Raw genomic sequence first — 19,807 nt, forward strand, 5'->3', positions numbered from 1 at the left:
ACACGTGGGTGTAGTACCAGCCCTAGAGGGGCTCGGTGAGTGCTGATAGCGCTGAGTGGCACCACGCTCGGCGTGCAGTGCCGATGGGGTGTCGGGGTGCCGGCCATGAATGGGGTTACTGGAGGCCATGGCACTTTGGTTGACCCTGGAAGGCACATGACGGGTAAAGTCTACACAGGGGGGCCCCCCAGTGGGGGCTCGGGGTGGTCACGTGTCGGGCGACATCCTGCCAGAGGATTCGAGAAGGTGGTCGTGGCCAAAGGCGGGGCCAGCCACGACCAGTGAGGATATAAACCGGGTCCCCAGAGGGACCGGGGTTTATCGTTGCTGTTATCCTGAAGATTTACGTTCTACGTCCGAGAAGTCACCAACACGTGGACCTGGACCCAAGCCGGGGTCCTGTCCGTTGTAGCTACTCCCAGTGTGATTAGTGTGGTTAGCCTGGTGGTCCACCACCATAGGTTGTAATCTGGTGGAGGGGCAGTTACCCCTTTGTGTTGGTATCAAACACGTTCCTTCGGAGTGGGCAGGTAGGAACTTGGTTGGACCGCGCATTCGTGCACGACAGCTCGCGGTCACGTGACGCACTTCAACCAATCCTGGAGCGTATATGTTTGGGAGGGGCTATGCACGACAGACAAATAATCCCTGGTGGGCAGTGTGGAACTGTTTTTCCTACCTGTACAAATGTGTTGCCTCCAAAGAGCACGTCTGCGACTCAATTGAATCCACTACACCTGTATTCGCAGCATTGGAAATTGCAATGCAATACGTGGGAAGTGTATTATGAACAAGACTGCCCCCCGGTGGCGAGGTCGCTGTATACAGCCGATACAGACGATCATAGTAAGACGATCCTTCCGATTGTACTCCGATCAAAGTCAACCCCTTCGAGGGAACACCTGGAGCAACCACTATTCGTGAGAATGCCCAGTAAATCGTCAACCCACAGACGAAGGATAGTTGAGGGTCGGATCATAGACTGACATGGAACGATATAACCTGACCTGGAGCGTGTCCACTGAGCAACGTACGAGACGTACAGACAACTGCCAGAGGACTCTCGTGGAGAGGGACGAAGACGACGGGCGCTGTCTCTCCAAGCCGTTCCACAGTCGACAAGGATCAACAGTGTCTGGTGCCAAGGGGGGTGACGCGCTGCCGCCCAGCAGACGAGCTGCGAGCGCTATTTAGCGACGTGACCATCACGCACCCCAACGCAGACGGAGCTGGACCCATCATTCCTGCCAGCACGGGCACCGCCGCCAGCGTGAGCAGCGTGCCGACTCAGCAACCACTCCAGCGGTGGACAGAGCCTGAATGAGCAGTCGAGAGCGCCGTGTGTTCGACACACACAACTGCCGACCCAGCGCCCCCTGTTGGGGACCTGAGGTATTTTCGGTACAAGGAACGCTGCACTACGGTGACGCCTCTGGACCCCAGAACCACAGTTAGCAGAAGTAGTACGTGGACAACTCGAACCATAATGCCCGCTATAATTATTGGACCTCGTGGTAACTGCCCTCCAACACACACACACACAGAACGCGCATATCGGTGCGCGTAAGATTGTTCCAATAAATGTTTGTTTTTGTTTCGCAAAGGGTTGCCATTCCAAGGTGGTGTGTTAACTATTAGCTGATCGTGAAAAGCATTGTTCTGTCCCTCGAGTTGCATGAATATGGTAACCAATGAATGCATTCATGTCACACTAAACATGTATATACATCTGTTAACCAAACCTACACACTCGTATGTACACTATTGTTTCATCTATTGGCCAAACCTACACACTTGCATGAACACTATTGTTTCGGGATATTTCTTTTAATTCCATAATCTTACCAATGACTTAATTGATGACACACTAAATATTTATAATCATCTATGTTACGAATCGACACACTCACATGACTACTATTGTTTTGAGATATTACATTTAATCACAATTTTTCCTGCAAATTAATTGATGTCCTACTTGTCAATTGATAAGCATTTATTAGCCAAACTTACACACTCGCATGTACACTTGTTTCGGGACATTTCTTTAATTGAATAATCTTTACAATGAATTCATTGCCGTAACTAAACATAAGCATCTATGTTACGAATCTACACACTCGCATGAATACTATTCTTGATTTGAAGTTTTCATGACTGCAGGAATCCATACTCTTTGGTTCTTTCGATAAAGTCACGTAGGTAGAAAAATAAAATGAAAATATAGTGCTAATCTCCTATTAACACCGCATATGCGCCAACAGCAGAGTCGGTGCTCTCGTGCGGCGACGGAAGCTCATTTCATGCTAATCTCTGTCCCTAATCTCCCCCATTAACACAACTGACGTGCTTGTGATTCGGTGATATCATGATTGATAATATATGCCCATAAACAACGTAAGCCAATAATAATAGCTCGTGATAACTTTACAAATAACTTCCTAATTACATATACATTTATCATTAATATATTTTTTATGAAAAAATTACTAATCTTGTTCGTTCGTTTGTTTCTCAATCTGCTTGCCCTGGTGAGAGTCGCGGCGGCAGCATGTGGGATGTGCTCAGTAGAGTTCCAGGGGGAGTCTACGGGGTGAAACCTTACCAGGTATCTGAACCACCTCAACTGGCTCCTCTCGATCTGGAGGAGCAGCGGCTCGACTGTGGCTCTCCCGGATTACCGAGCTCCTCACCCCATCACAGTGAGTCCGGCAACCCTGTGGAGAAACATTAATTCGGCCCCTTATACCCGCAATCTCATCCTTTCGGTCATTACCCAAATTTCATGACCTGTAAACTGCAAGCTTTGTTCGAGAAATCAGCGTCTGCTTCACTGATGCCGCATCAATCCGCCGGCCAATCTCCCGCTCCCACTTACCATCACTTGCCAAAGAGATCCCCTCACCTAGAGAGAACAATCCACCATCTGCCGGGAGTGAACCATGACCTCAAATTTGGAGGTGCTGATTCTCATCTCAGCCGCTTCACACTCGGCATCAAACCATTCAAATGCATGCTGGAGATCACAGATTGACGAGGTAAAGAGGACAACGTCATCTGCCAAAAGCAGCGACGACACCTCCATGCCCCATACTGGATACTCTCCATACCTCGGCTGCGCCTTGATATCCTGTCCATGAAAATCACAAACAGGAGTGGAGACAATACCAACAGTGAACGACTTTGATTTATCACCAAGAATACGGACACAGCTCTCACTCCAGGAAAAGGGATCAGTGACACCAGTACATCATACTCTCGCAGTACCTGCAACAAGACATTGTGAGGAATACGGTCATATGCTTTTTCCAAGTATACAAAGCAGAAGTAGACTGGAGAAGCATACTCCGATGACCCCTCATATCTGTGAGAGGGAAAAGAGCTGGTCCATTGTTCCATGACCATGACGAAATTCACATTGTTCCTCCTGCATCTGAGGCTCAACCACCAGACAGAGCCTCCTCTCCAGCACTCTGGCATAAGCATTATCTGGGATGCGGAAGAGCGCAATTCCTCTGTAGTTAGAGCACACCCTCTGGTCCCACGACCCCAGTTTGCCAATCCAGAGGTACTGTACCTGCCTTCCATGCAATATTGAAGAGGCGTGTTAACCACGACACTTCAACACTGTCCAGCACTCTCAACAACTCTGACCGAATCTTGTCCACCTCAGCGGCTCCTCAGTGTTCCTTCCACCTCTCGACTACCCTTACTGACAGCCTGGGTCACGTCCCGTTGACCCCTCCCTAAGGTGTCGGATGATTTGCCACAAAATCTTTGAGGCTGCCCAATAGTCCCTCACCCATGGCCTCTCCAAACTCCTGGCATGCTCGGGTTTTCACTTCAGCGACTGCTGTAGCTGCCGCCCTCTTGGCAAGCCGGTACCTCTCAATCCTTTTACGGAGCATAGCTCGGAATGCCTCCTTCAACTTGACAGCTTCCCTCACCACTTGCGTCCACCAGCGGATTCTAGGGTTGCTGCCATGACAGGCACCAACTGCCGTCAAGCCACAGTTTGTCGCAGCTGCAATCAGAATCGAGGTCGTGGACAATGGGGAGGTCGTGGACTCAATGTCCACAACCTCCCCGGGAATGCAGGAGACATTTTCCAGAAGGTGGAAGTTGAAATCTTTCTGCACTGGGTCTTCTGCCAGCCGTTCCCAGAAAACCCGCACTATTCGTTTGGGCCTTCCACGTCTATCTGGTCGGTGACACAAACGTCAGATTCAACTTACCCCTCTTACAATTCAGTGCGCTCACATGACATTGACTTCTCCAAGACAGAGGTTCTCTGAAAGCCATCTGGCTACCATGAGAGATTCGTTCATGAGGCGATCCACATATACAAACACAGAGACAATTTTAACGGAGAAGATGGGTTCTGGCTCAGCAATCATTGGAAGGACGTAATAAACCATTTCGGATCTTAACTGATTGTGTTCACGTTTACGGTGACTTTCAGACCGCAGTCTACTCACTGGCATGGACTATATATCTTTTATTCTCTGCAGGGAATGGATTCTTTGCTCCGCTGCAAGTCTCCGACCACAACTCTCCCATTGACATATTTCATTGCTTCCTCTTAGTACCTTTCACGCTTTCACGCGACGGTCAATGGTATAGTGTATAGCAGATTGTATAATAATAATAAATAGTATAAAAGTGTAATGTTTAATATAATGTATAAGGTAATATACAGTATCGTAATTGTATAGTGAAAATACAGCAGTGTTGTATATAGTAGGGTGGGTAGAATAATACATAGTGTAATATTACAATGTATAGTCTAAGGGTGTTGTATAGTAATACAGTATACAATTTAATGTTTAACACGTAGCCTTTCGCGACCAATATTATTCATAATCAACGTTTTTGGGTTTAGATCGCGTTATTTATAAATGTGTCGTAACCCTCCACCACCCGACACGGCCAATCAGTAAAAAAGTGTCACGTTAACAAAGGACAATTAGTTCACTGCTTTAGCCCACCGGTGTGTTGAAGCGTGAAACCACAACATTTACAATTTGAGTACGACGTTTCGCTGGTAATTGCATCCAGCATCATCGGGCAATTCGCCAGAATGGTGAGGCTCTGCTCTGTCTCCCGTTCTTATATAGAGCAGCAGCAGGGTGACGTCATCATTAACTCATTAACTCATCAGGTGCAAAGATTTGAGGGGGGGTTATTGTAATTATATAAACGTCGTACTCAAATTGTAAATGTTGTGGTTTCACGCTTCAACACACCGGTGGGCTAAAGCAGTGAACTAATTGTCTTTTGTCAACGTGACACTTTTTTACTGATTGGCCGTGTCGGGTGGTGGAGGGTTACGACACATTTATAAATAACGCGATCTAAACCCAAAAACGTTGATTATGAATACAATTTAATGTTGGGTTTGTCTATGGTAGTATATAGTACGGGGTAGACCCGTGTGATGTAAGAGAAAAAAGTTTAGCTGGAGGCATATTATATTTTTTGCGACATAGAATTGTAATGTATGACTTACTGTTAGTAGCTCAGTTTATTGGAGAGTATATTTAGTATACTGATGAAGTTTATACTCCCTCTCTTTGTTGCTGCTAATCCTGCATAATGCACGGGCATAATGACTTTGAAACCCCCCGCCCTCCTCCTACGCATTACAAGTAGTGACTAATCCCATATCTGCATTTCCCATAAATATGCTAAATTACTCTTGATATGCAAATTATTTTGTCAAGGCGCTCTTCCCCCTCCAACCCAGCTTAAATATACGCTGCCAAGCCTGGTGGTGTTCATTCAGACGCTGTCTTTCCGACAGACCTGTTCTTCACCTGAGGACGGCTGCTTGCGTTGTGGCCGAAACGTCGTGAGAATTATTTTATTATGTTTTATTTTTATTATTTTATTATTTCCCTTCTACTTGACTTTACCAGGAAAAAAACAAGATGACTCCCTGCAGCCACGAAAGCTTTAAATCGAAGTTTTAAAGTAAAGATGATTCGCCGATTAACTGCAGAAACATACTGCAGATTCCAGAACAGGTGAAGCACTTTTTTTGAATTGCACTTTTATTAACGGTCATATAGTAAAGATAAGTAAGCCTGGTTCCCTTACTAGCAACGTGTAGACAGGTTAGGAGATAACCCTCAAGCAGGTACTAGTCAATGATTTCCTTTCCAAAGGCAAATGTGGAAAAACATGTGGACAGGTAAGTAATTTACCATGTTTAGACAGTGTGAGCTCACCTGCGATTAATCATATGTATAAATGTGCACTCTGCTAATAGCTACAGGCAACCAGGTGCATTGTTTATTTTAAATGAATGCAATGGTGACCAAAAATAGGTTCCCAAGCCCCACGTGTGCTGGAGACTACGGGGAATGCCCCCAATTTAGATTTTGGCGGACTTCCTTAGGAGAGATTGAGCTGCGGTGTTGTAAGAGGGGGTGTCTGGTCGCTGTTGCAGATACGCAACTGCCCTTCTGGAGAACACTTTGAAATAAAGTTTAGCTGTTCCACAAACCCCTGGGGCTCGGCTGTTGTGGAGTCGCCCACTTCTCGAGGACAGAACACAACGCAGAGTGTCTACTCATCGTCTCTGAACTTTATTATTTGTATCCCTCTTTAGGATCCGCATGAACTGAGAGTAATGAAGCCACCTAAGCTTGCGTGTGTGAGCTGCACTATGAATCCAGGGTCCCGAGTTTGATTCCTGCTCACGGCCAACACCAGTGACGGTTATTTGAGCCGGTCCAGCGCATCCCCTAGGTCGACTCGGCCTCAATTAAATACCTAGTTCAGTGTGTACATATCGCCACTGAGGAGGCAAAGGCGGGCAGGCGTGGTGCTGGCCACCCACCCCCTCGTCCCTGCTTTCTTAGGTGCTCACTAACAGTGTTAATGCTCTATGGGGGAATCTGTTTCTGTACTTCGAGCTGCCTTAATTAGTCTCCAATGTTACAAAACTGAATCAATGTGTGTTTAATGTTTTACATTGTCCAAGACATAACGTTACACCTGTGGTGTTCTTTTATCGTTGTGCTAAAATTTCATCCTAAAGATTTGCTTACGCATTTGCCCCAGGTACAATTAATCGAGTAAACTTATATTGTTAGTTTTGGTAGTTCATATGTGGTACCGGTTAACTCTTTCCCACTCTTAATGATGATGTACACGTACACATACGTCATCAAAGGCCATCCGGGAGGGCATATGGTACAGATTGACGCCGGCTATTACAGTTTGGCACCACCTATCAATGAGTGCGGTCGTGTCGCTACGGTTCTCTGTGGTGAGTAGAATGTCTTTAAAAACAGCAGCGCTACACCTTCCTAAATAAAATTAACGCTGAAACGCTTGCGCGTTTCCGAGATTCAGCGGTAAACGGCACCCACCCTGAAACTTAGACATCTCGGAGTGGGAAAGTATTAGGAATTGTATATTTTTTTCCGTGCCAAATCTAGCCATTTTATCAGCGATTCCCGCAATATATGGGAGTTTAATTGTTTTGATTGCATTGTTAATTTCTTCTATTTGTTATCGGATTTCTTTAACACTGAATGATCTGTTGATTTGTGAATGATTAAATCCATTCAACTGTCACAATTTTTTCACATCTCAATCCTCTGACTTCCATTATCTGACACAGATTTTGCCCTATATTAGCATCTTTAAGAGGATTTTCATTGTGGGCGATCGTGAGTATGCTTTTCAGATCGGCATCAGTGTTTTCTTTCGATAAATGTGTAATAAAGGACTCTCAGGCGATGTTGTTCTCCGTGTCCTTTATTTGGGTTCTTGCTCGCACCCCGCGATGTCTCCGCTCGGACCCGCACCTTCTCCGCCTCGTGCCTCCGCACGTCGTCTGAGTCCTCCGCTCTCTCTCTCTCTGCAGCCACACCGCTGCCCGTGTGCTCGGCACACTCCGCAGCCACCCTGCTGCTCCGTGTGCTCCCGCACACTCTGCAGACACCCCCGCTGCCCCACGAACACCACTGGCTGACGGTGCCGTGACTCCAGCCTCGTGGCAATCGCGCCACTCCTCGTCAGCACTCCGCGTGGCCTCTCCCTTCTCTATCCTGTCTCCACTCCCGATCCCCTTCCGGTTCTCCCCTTATATCCTCCCCCTCACGTGACCCTAACTCCTCCTCCTCCTCACGTGACCCTGACTCCACCCACACTCACGTGACCCAGTCCTTGCTCGCATTACAAATGCTTTGTGAAAATGCAACCAAAACGAACTCAAGTATATTGTGGGAGTCACTGATAAATTGGCGAGATGATTGGAAGAATACACAACAACAATTTGTAATTGATACCAAGGATGGGCACTGCCCAAACTCGCAACAGAAGGCATTTATTGGAGTACTTGCTCCTGTGGCATATCAAACATTTATTGTAAGCTCAAATAAAACATGCAAATACATGCACTTCTATGTAATACTTCCTGCTCCATTGTGGATGCACATTGATGGAATCAATTTCCCTATTTAAGGCTAAAGACTGGATGACATTTTCACAATACTAGCAACTGCCTGATGATGCTGGTTGTAAATATCAGCGACATTTTGTACCCATTGAAATGTTGTCCGATTACTCTCCATATACTCTCTAACGTATCTGTTTGCTGCGGCAGTAATACACATGATAACTTTATTCATTGGCTGTGTCATGTGGACGAGAGTTTACAACATATTTTTATTTTGTGATCTAACTTAATATAAAAAAAGTAATCTTGGGCTTGTCCGTTGGAATAAAAATAATCTCATTGTTAAATTGACCATGTGTGCTTCTCCATTTTCATTTCCTAGATTCCTAGATTGAGGCCTGCGATTTACAATATATACTCAATCCCCTGACTAATGTGACCCAACATGTAAACACATTTTGTTCAACATCACATGATTGCAATCCATATCACTCAGCGAGTTACTTCTCTATTACACTCCGCATTAGTTGGCTTGTTACTAGGCAGTAAAACCCTGCAGCTCTGCATATTATTACACATTAAAGTTGCGTGTCAATCGCGCACAGTGAGAGTGCAGTCACATTACGCTCGCAACTAAAGAGCAGCCCAGCCAATCATCCCCATCCTTCACAGTGAAGTAATGCCACAGGAGGAGGGAGGGCCACTCGAGGAGGTGGGGCTTTACACTGGGAGATGGGCCACACTAAGAGGTGGGGAGTGCTGGGAGTCACTCTCGCCACCTTTAGCCAGACTCCTCACCGATGTCGGGCAACAGAGGTGTATACCCAACCTCAACTTCCCCTCTCCATGGGCCGCGCCCTGAACTCCTCGACCACGAGTGGAGGTCACTGCAGTCTTCTCCATTGTCCACATATTGAAGTTCAGACGGGATTATAACCCAAGTGTCCTGGCCAGCTCTGACGCGAGAGAGAACGTCAAACAGGTGAGAAACGTTCCTCTCGGCTAAAGTCTTTGCAAGTTCCTTTGTCTTCTCATTGATGAACTGAGCCTCGTATCGCTCATACTCTGACTTGAGCAACGTGGAATGATCCTTGAAAATCAGTTTCGTCGCAAGAAACATGAGGAGAAAATCCCCAGCAATAACGAACGTCATAATCCAAGCTTTATCCTGAAACACAAAGAGAATAATACGTGAATTCAACATGTGGTGGGAAAAGGTAGCTCTGTCCCTTTTAACATGACCATATTTGCCAGTTTTCTACAAACATAATTGACAGTAGTGGTATTAATTTGCTTTCTATTGCCTACAGCATCACTACATATCAAAAATGTGTTTTATATAGTCAAATACAGGCAGACCTCGCCGAACACGAGGGTTATGTTCCTGGAAAATGCCATAATTCCTGGGTCCGGAATTATCATCCCATCCCTCTGTTTAACTAACTATACACTTTCTGCTTTATTATTGTACTAAAGGATGCTTAGTCACTCTCCATTTCTTGTGCGTGTGCACAATATTTTTCAATTTCACCTGAACACAAGCCCCTGTGTCTCCATTACTCTTCCTACACCACGGCACTCACGCCCAACATTCGCCCCTAAGACCTTCACTTGGACGTTAAATGGTCCACCATCTAGGCATCTGTATGACTGACGTCAACAAGTGGATGGCTCTATGCATGCGTCAATGTGAACATTTGCAATGTCCTGTTGTGCGTGTTGAGTGTCTTACATTATCATGAAACACGAAAAACACATAAACTTTGGTAAATAAATCGTTCTCAGTCAATTTTTTCACACTTTACATACAGCACTCTCACGGCACAACTTTTCAACATGGAGATGAGAATCGTGGCAGCATAAAACTGCGCATAGCCGAAACATCACCCCGTGTTCCAGAAAACGGACATTAGGTCAACTGCGTATGGGCAGTCCTCAATTTACGAACATAATTTGTTCCCAAGAGCCGTTTGTAAGTCGAACGGTTTTTGTAAGTCGGAACACAATAATGTACTGTATTTAAATGCCCATACCGTCAGTGTTATGAAATGTGTTATGGTTTAACAAAGGGAAGCAGTTTACCTCGTAAAAAAAAGAAAATATTGTACATTTGCATGTAATACAGGAAACCTTTTAGTTTCACGGGTTGATCGTTCGCGGTTTCGACTTCTCGTGGGCAACCTCTTTACACAATAATTTAGTTATCGCGGGGTTAGTTTTTGCCTTTCGCAGGTACACTGTACCCGGAAGTACTGTATTGTTGGCTAGTACAGTGGTGTTGGGGCAGGTGAGGGATGCAAGACAGTCGTGGTACCTCGACCTTTTCCGTGCAAGCTTCATGCAGATGTAATGGGTTCGAATTAGGTGCACACACACACAGCTTGGAGGCAACACTATATATTAAACGGTAAGTAATATAACACTGTACATGAGGTGGTGACCACCTTCCTCAACTCACTAACACTCTGGAACACGACACAGTGTGGACCAGGCAGCCAACAGGCTGCCTGGCCCAGGACGACGACCCGGGACTTGAGGACCGATGATATCGTTATCACTTCGGAGTACAACAGCCCCGCTCTGTGTTCACACCACGCTTATATCTGCTCTGGCGTGGCCGGCTCCGCCCAGGCCACGCCTCCCTTCCCAGGCCACGCCTCCCTTCCCAGGCCACGCCTCCCTTCCCCCACCTCACGGGAGGTCTGGGTCCCTCCACCACGTGAACCCCCAGGCACCCCCTTGGGGCCCCCAGCCCTCGTACGGGCCGACACAGTAGTGACGTCCTATGTCACTACACAGAAACAGACCCCTGCATAGCCTATTAACAGACTATTGGGGCAAGTGCTGTTAGCGAGCGCCTATGAAGGGTGGCACAGCACACGAGGGGGTGGGTGGCCAGCACTACACCCAGTCACGTGTCTCCCCAGGTGGTGATGTTTACACATCGCACCAGGTACTCATTTGAGGCCGAGTCGACCGAGGTGAGGCCCATGACCGATTCAGATAATAGCCACTGGTGTTGGGCATCAGCGGGAATCGAACTCGGGTCGCTGGGCTCATAGAGCAGCACGCTAACTATTGCACTACCGCTCTCCAACAACAACAACCGCCATTCACCACTAAGTGGCGGTGACGTCACCACGATGCTTGTGCCAGGCTATGTGCACGTTGAGGCTACGTGAAATGTCGAACACCCGCTGGCAGGAGGTCACGGGGCAGACCCAGGTGCCACGGGTCGGCTGACTGAGATGACTAGCTGATGTACCACCTGTGCCAACTCGCTTTGCTTTAGCCACCCGGCGCTCCGCTCGTTGTTGTGAGCGTTGCTCCCCCCCCCCTCCCCGTTGGAGGGCGACTGCCTCCAACTGCCCAGTAGCGTCCTTCACGAGCCTCCTCCACAGAGGCCGATCTTGACACCTGTTGTATATATAGGCCTTTTTCCAAAATTTTGATTAAGAATAATTCTGCCAAATTTGTATAATCATTCGCAGTGCAGCTGCCTTTCACACTCGGGACCAGGCAGCAAGAGATAAGCCATAAAAGGTAATTAAAAAAAAGCAAAGGGGGGGGTTGCTAATGATATTCTGGGGAATCTCTACATGGCTTCAAAGGCCCCCCTCAAAGAATACAGACAGTATCCGCCACGAAGAAACAGGCAATTAAAAACAAATATCTCTTAATACAACGGTTAAAAGTTCAGAACTTAGCAACAAGAATAAGTCGACATCATAGTCTGCCAACACACCCATATTAAAAACCAGACTGCAGTCACATTGGTGGCCTTGAATTATTAATTACCTTATTTTACTCTCATTCACCTCACATAGTTTGTTATTGTATCTTGCTATATACGTGACTTTCCCAAAAAAACACAAGGAATATGAATTCCAGCAGTCAAGAAAGCTTTAACTGAAAACTTAGTTATATCTCTAACCTCAGGACATCAAAATATAACTCGAGTAAAACAGCACAAATATCTGGATACAGACAGACAACAAAGGTTAATAAAACTGTAGTGACAGAGAAAGATCACTACTGTGTCGGCCCGTACGAAGGCTGGGGGCCCCAAGGGGGTGCTTGGGGGGTCACGTGGTGGAGGGATCCGGACCCTCCCAGAGGTGGGGGAAGTGAGGCGTGTCCTGGGAAGGGAGGCGTGGCCTGAAGAGAGCCAGCCACGCCGGGGCGGAGCCAGCCACGCCAAACCAAATATAAGCGTGGTGTGAACGCAGAGCGAGGCTGCTGTTGTACTGTACTCCAAGGTGAAGACATCTTCGGTCGTCAAGTCCCGAGTCGTCGTCCTGGGCCAGGCAGGCCATTGCCTGCCTGGTCCAGTCTGTGTCGTGTTCCAGAGTGTTAGTGAGTTGAGGAAGGTGGTCACCACCTCATGTAGAGTGTTATATTATTTACCGTTTAATAAATAGTGTTGCCTCCAAGTTGCGTGTGTGTGCACCTAATTTGAACCTACTACATCTGGTGTCAGAAGTGGGGTTAATAAATATTGCTAGGTGTTATCCTAGGGAAGTAAAATGGGCACACGAAAAACAAATATAAAACTCACCTGGACGCCTTCGTACAACGGGGACGGTGTGACGACCATCCTTCTGACAGCCCCGGGGATGGCAGCCCCGGTGACAGAGAGAGAGAGATGGCGCTGCACGCGGAGCGGCGGGACTGTCACCACACTGCTGCTTCGCCGCCATCGGGAATGGAGCGACGGAGCCGCGGGGAGAGGACACCATCGTCGCTGCGGGGGCTGGCAGGGGAGGCCCGGCCATGCGGGCCACGGGGTTCCCGCCATTTCGGCGGCTGGTCGGGGCGCGGTTCCCGCTAAAGCGTCGCTCCCGCCATTTCGGCGGCTGGTCGGGGCGCGGTTCCCGCCAAAACGCTGCTCCCGCCAACTCGAGGGCTGGTCGGGGCGCGGTTCCCGCCAACTCGAGGGCTGGTCGGGGCGCGGTTCCCGCCAACTCGAGGGCTGGTCGGGGCGCGGTTCCCGCCAACTCGAGGGCTGGTCGGGGCGCGGTTCCCGCCAAAACGCCGCTCCTGCTGCCGAAATGCCGCTCCCGCCGACATCAACGCCTGCAGAGGGGGAGTTCCAGCCTTCTGCTCGAGCGCGAGAGGTGGATGGGTTCGCAAGAGCAGGCTGTGTTCACCATGCAAGATTCTTCGGGGTGTCCCAGTGCTCCACCTTGCCGCCCTCCACTATTCACAGTTTGCCAGGCGAGTCGTGACATGACAAGCACCCGGCCCCAAGAAAAAAAATAATAATCTTCACCCATCTTACGTGCGCCGGGTTGCGATCGCGTGTGTTTTTTTTTTTTAACTCGCTGGGTTGCGGAGCGTGTTCGTCCGGTTGTGTGCGTGATAAATTGACGCGGCGACCATGGGGGTTTCTGCTTGTAACAAGTGTTGTTGTTAAATACGGCGTCGAGATCGGTATCTTCTGGGTGTAGTTAATGATTAATTCGTGTTGGTGTCCCGAGCTCCGTTGATATCCTGTAGGTTGCCGTGTTAATGACTCGTGTTACATCGTTTTGTTGCGAAATCGCCATTGTTATTGTGTATACTGTATGGAGGTTCGCTCGTGATTGTCACGTGTAACTGTAAGAAACTTTGATCGTCATTGTTGCCAAGGTACAGACCGTATGGAGCTTTGCTTGGAATTGTTAACAGTGTATGGAATGTTGGGTACTTGCTTGTGATTGTTTACTATGTACGGATTGTCTGGAGTATTGATTGTGTGTGTTGCCATGTGGGGACTGGATGGAGCATTGCGCCAAACGATTTACTGTACGAACTTCGTATACTGCATATACTGTATTAATCAATTCGGCGATTCTTGGGGTTTGTGTATAGTTTTTTTGCTCTCAAAATTCGAATGCCCTGAGTCCCATGGTTAATGTTGAAGGGGATTTAGAAATGACAGCTTCGGTTTGTTTCAAACTCGCTGGTTGGTTCCTGTCCGTTGTTGCACAGATGATGTCTTTTGTGCGGGAATGCCCCTTGTGTTCTACATGGATCGGGGGTGCGTTTCCGTTAATTGCCGTCAAATTGCGTTGCTCTCTCCACTCGGTTGGTACAGCTGCATGCTGCAATGCGAGTCTCGGAGATGATGTGTACGGATACGGGATGTGAGGTGTATTGTTGTGACCATTGAATATTCGGGATCGTCACAAATTGTGCGTACCTGTTCGGCATTGGATCAGTTCTGTGGGGGATCATAATTCAAATTGTATGTGTTGTGATGGTGTTAAATTGCGATGGTGACATGCTGCCAGGGATTTTTAATTGTGCTGCTGGCTGTCACCTATCTTGGGGCGCAGGTCCTGACCAGGATGGCCCAGTGAGTGTTGCGTGTCTAACATGAACGTTGTGGTCCCGTCATGCAATGGCTGACGGCTTGACCTGACAGCCCGGAGATTGAAACACTCCGTGGCATGTCTAGCCTAGTGGGCTGTGCGCTCACATGGCTCAGAGTGTGGTCCCGTCATGCAATGGCTGATGGCTTGACCTGACAGCCCGGAGATCGAGACACTCCGTGGCTTGTCTAGCCTAGTGGGCTGTGCGCTCACATGGCTCAGAGAGTGTGGTCCCGTCATGCTGTCTGACAGCTTGACCTGACAGCCCGGAGATCGAGACACTGCGTGGCTTGTCTAGCCAAGTGGGCTGTGCGCTCACATGGCTCAGAGAGTGTGGTCCCATCATGCTGTGTCTGATGGCTTGACCTGACGGCCCGGAGAGTGAGACACTCGGAGGTGCGTTGAAACAGTGGGCTGGAGATTCGTAAGGTTCAGGTGGAGTTGTCCTGTTACGTTGGGACTGTATCCCTCAGTTGTTAGGGTGCATGTTGTGCAATGAGTGAACGATGGGTCGTCTCAGCTCGGTCGGTACAGCTATATGCTGCGATGCGAGTCTTGGAGAGAGACTGGGTCGTCTCAGCTCGGTCGGTACAGCTATATGCTGCGATGCGAGTCTTGGAGAGAGACTGGGTCTCAGCTCGGTCGGTACAGCTATATGCTGCGATGCGAGTCTTGGAGAGAGACTGGGTTAAAATCCCACCGATATGGCCGACGTGTGCTACTGGTTGTGACGCCGCGTCGGAAAGGCGGTGGGGTGGTAACATGGAAATTCCCCCCCCCCGATATGGCCGACGCGTGCTACTGGTTGTGACGCCGCGTCGGAAAGGCGGTGGGGTGGTAACATGGAAATTCCCCCCCCGATATGGCCGACGCGTGCTACTAGTTGTGACGCCACGTCGGAAAGGCGGGGGGGTGCTAACGGGTGACTGTCATTGCATGCGTGATTCTAACGGGTGGGGGGGCTGTGCTGGAGCGTAAGTGGGTTAGCCAGTTTTCATGTATAATTGTTGTTAATTCCCCGTTTTCTATGCGGTTCCCTTTTACCCTCGTCGATTCTGTATATATTACGTGATTGTATTTCTTATCGGTCGCCGGTCATTTATTGATGTTGTTGGTTCGGAGGCACACCTTTTCGATGTTTCACAGTTGTGTTACAGCCGGGGACGGCTGTGTGTTTATACAGGGGGGGGTGATGTAGTGACAGAGAAAGGTCACTACTGTGTCGGCCCGTACGAAGGCTGGGGGCCCCAAGGGGGTGCCTGGGGGGTCACGTGGTGGAGGGATCCGGACCCTCCCAGAGGTGGGGGAAGTGAGGCGTGTCCTGGGAAGGGAGGCGTGGCCTGAAGAGAGCCAGCCACGCCGGGGCGGAGCCAGCCACGCCAAACCAAATATAAGCGTGGTGTGAACGCAGAGCGAGGCTGCTGTTGTACTGTACTCCAAGGTGAAGACATCTTCGGTCGTCAAGTCCCGAGTCGTCGTCCTGGGCCAGGCAGGCCGTTGCCTGCCTGGTCCAGTCTGTGTCGTGTTCCAGAGTGTTAGTGAGTTGAGGAAGGTGGTCACCACCTCATGTAGAGTGTTATATTATTTACCGTTTAATAAATAGTGTTGCCTCCAAGTTGCGTGTGTGTGCACCTAATTTGAACCTACTACAAAACCCTAGGAATATACGTGGTAATAACAATGCTAAATCAAATTCTCAGGTTTTTTCGGTAAAGTCACGTAGGTAAAACATTAAAAGTAATGAAAGTAAAATAAAACAAAACAAAAATAAAAATAAAATTCACGACGTTTCGGAGGCAACACAAGTCTCCGTCATCAGGTGGGACCGTCACAGCCAGATTAGCTGCATCAAGTGAAGCAATGATTCAAGATGTAATCCCTTATAAGCAAGTTGAAGGGGGGGAGGAGAGGGGGGGGGGAGTTCAACAATGTTTTACCTACGTGACTTTACCGAAAAAACCTGAGAATATGAATCATTGCAGTCACGAAAGCTTCAAATCTAGAATTAATGCTAAATCAAATCTTGGATAAACACAAACCAAATAATAATTATGAAGTATTAGATCGAGGGTCATCCAGAAGAATAAAAAAGGCGAAATAGGTCAATCACACATAACCAAGATAAAATGTATTCTATAGAGAAAGCCTCCCAGCCGCCTTTGTCTTCCAGAAGCATGTGGTAGCAATACTATCATAAAAGGAGAGACTGCGGCCCTCATTGAGAGACAAAATGTAACACCCGACCGTGAAGGAATGAAGGAGCCAGGCATTGATGAAACAGCTTATCACTCCATTAACAGTAGAACAAACACACACGTACCCAAAACAGCGGGGGACCCAAATCTCCCCGGACGAGGGATGATGAAACAGGCAACGTTTTTTTGGGTTCTTTTAACACAACGGTAAAAGTCCAAAACTTAGCGACAAGAATAAGTGGACATCATAGACTGCCAACACACTCACTCCGATTAAAAACCATGCTACAATCAACATTAGTGGGTTATTATTTCAATACTAATGTTATTCACCTTATTTTTATTCTTCTTCTATCTACGCGACTTTACCGAAATAGGCCGCTGTCGGTAGCCTAAAAGAGGCCTAGAAATAGGGTTTCGTTCCACCAAGTGGGGCACTACCTACTTTTTTTATAATTAACATCAGAAATATATAGAGATTCCTTAGGAAAAATTCTCCGCACACAACCTTGCAGTTTTTGTGAAAAATTATGCTAAAGGTGCCCATTTTGAAAAAAAGGGAAACCATAGGGAATTTTGCACTTTCAAACCTGTTTATCATATAAACCCAAAAATGCAGAATTACCACTTGAAGTACAAAATAAACCAGTTTGAAATGTGTGATATACCTGAAGTTGCTATCTATGCACAGTAAACATGATAAGATTATCAAGAAAACTTCTACTGTAGCATTAACATCCCAATTAATTCTCATTATGTTGTTCCAATTCAAAGGTAATATTTGAGGTAAAATCTGAATAACAAATAGAATTAAGCCAAAATATAATATATAAAAAAAACACTTTTCAAAATAACACATTTAATGGTGAATTGTCAATTCGCATACACGAGCAGTAACTGCACTACATGTACATATTCACAAGAATGATTATTGTAAACAAGATTTAATTTGTATTGATTTATATTAAATATATATGTCCTATATTAATTTTATTATCATATACACATCACTAAATATCAAGATCACTGTCCTCACTATCAGATTCACATGAAACAATATCCTCAGTTAATCTCACATTGTCACAATGAACACATTTACATAGATCAGTGCAAGCCAAGCCAGCCTTATGGCATGAGCACCTTCCACCTGTACAAGTACCAGACTTACACCCACAGTGGAGTAACCCCAAAATCTGTTGAGGAGCTGGATCTTAAGTCATCCATGATATGATGAGATCACCATCCTTGACAATACATCCAAAGCCGTCTGGACTGGGAGCATTTATAAAAAGATCCAATGCTCTCCTGTGGATTGCAGCTTGGTAGTTAGCACGCTTGAAGTGCTCTGTAAGTGCATCTTTTGTTGGAGGTAATGCCTGTTCGAAAGAGGCCTGGACAGAACCTATTGTATCTGGCCAAATTAACATCTGATACCTTTTCTCCATACAGCTCACACACAAAACGTTATATGGTCACAAATGTGGTGCTGTCCATTTCAAATTGCCTCCCAAGAGCAATAAATGCACTGATGTACTCTGCATTTCCAGACACTATATTTAGTGGTTTCTCTTTTCCTTTCCCATAAAAGGAACTAGATGAGTCACAGCCAGTGAATGTGTGTAGTCCTATCAGTGCCTCTGTTAGTGAAGGACCCAAAGCAGAACCAATAGCCTAGAGATCTAACATTCTTTGCCTGTTTTTTGTTCCTGTCAGAAGTACATCTTTGCTGAGGGAAGCTTAGCCATTATTGAAAGTGAAATGATAGCAACATCAGTGTCAGGACTCTCGATGATTATCTTATTATAAAGTTCACTCCAGTCATGTTTTGCATGAAGTAGGAGCCTCGTGTCAGCTTCTTCATGCTCACAAGTCAAATATTCTACCTCTTTGACAGACAATGCCATATTTAAGAGTGAGTTGATGACATACATTTCTGTGTGCCACAAAGATAGCTATGTCTTTTCCAGCTGCTTGTAAAGGCACAGTTCTCCATGTCTCAAAGAGAAAGTCTGTCAAGGCTTCTTTATTTTCACCACTGGCTAGACACTTGGTCCACTGAATTGGAGTCTTCTGCTTGATGCTGTATATTTGCAGTAATTGTTGTCCAGCAACAGCACGTCTTGATAGTTCAGCATTTTTGATGCTCACTGCCGGGTAGCGATCAATGACAAAATCGACCCTTGGACAACTGAATTTTCTACCCATCTTAATCATAAGTTGAAGAAGATCATCAGCAAGCTCACCGAATGTGTCTGGTATATTCTTGAGACTCCTGATCAATGCCATGCCATGCCATCTATCAGTAGGGCACCATTATCATCAACAGTCTTGTTCACATGACAGTCCTTGTACTTTGATTCTAAACAAGCTAGAAGAGCAGCCTTATTTGTTTTGGCTAATGAACCATCAGTGCTTGCTAGCGGGGATGAGATATTGCCAAGTGAATGTCAGAATCTCTTTCAAGTTTACAGACCGGGATTGACTTATCCCTAACAGTCGTGCAAAGAGTCTCCTGTCATTTTTTTGAATTACTTGATTTCCATCTTTTGTCTTGGATGATTTCTTCATTTGATCCCCAAACGTAGTGAGCTTCAAGGACTTTATTGGAGAGAAGAAGTCTGTTTTTGATGACTGGACTCGATCTTGGATGAAATTTTTCAGAGCTGTTTCACCTTTATCACAAGTACTTTGTATGTCATCTCTGACAGTCTTTGTAGCAACACCACCAGAGCTAATACATACAAGATCTTCACGAGGCAGGAAGGGATTGATCATAAACTCAACCGCTGAAACCAAAAATATAACAGCAGCATTGTCTTTTGCAATTCTTGTTGCATCTAACT

Source organism: Lampetra fluviatilis, chromosome 50 (genome assembly GCF_964198595.1).
Source record: "Lampetra fluviatilis chromosome 50, kcLamFluv1.1, whole genome shotgun sequence".
Taxonomy (NCBI): Eukaryota; Metazoa; Chordata; class Hyperoartia; order Petromyzontiformes; family Petromyzontidae; genus Lampetra; species Lampetra fluviatilis.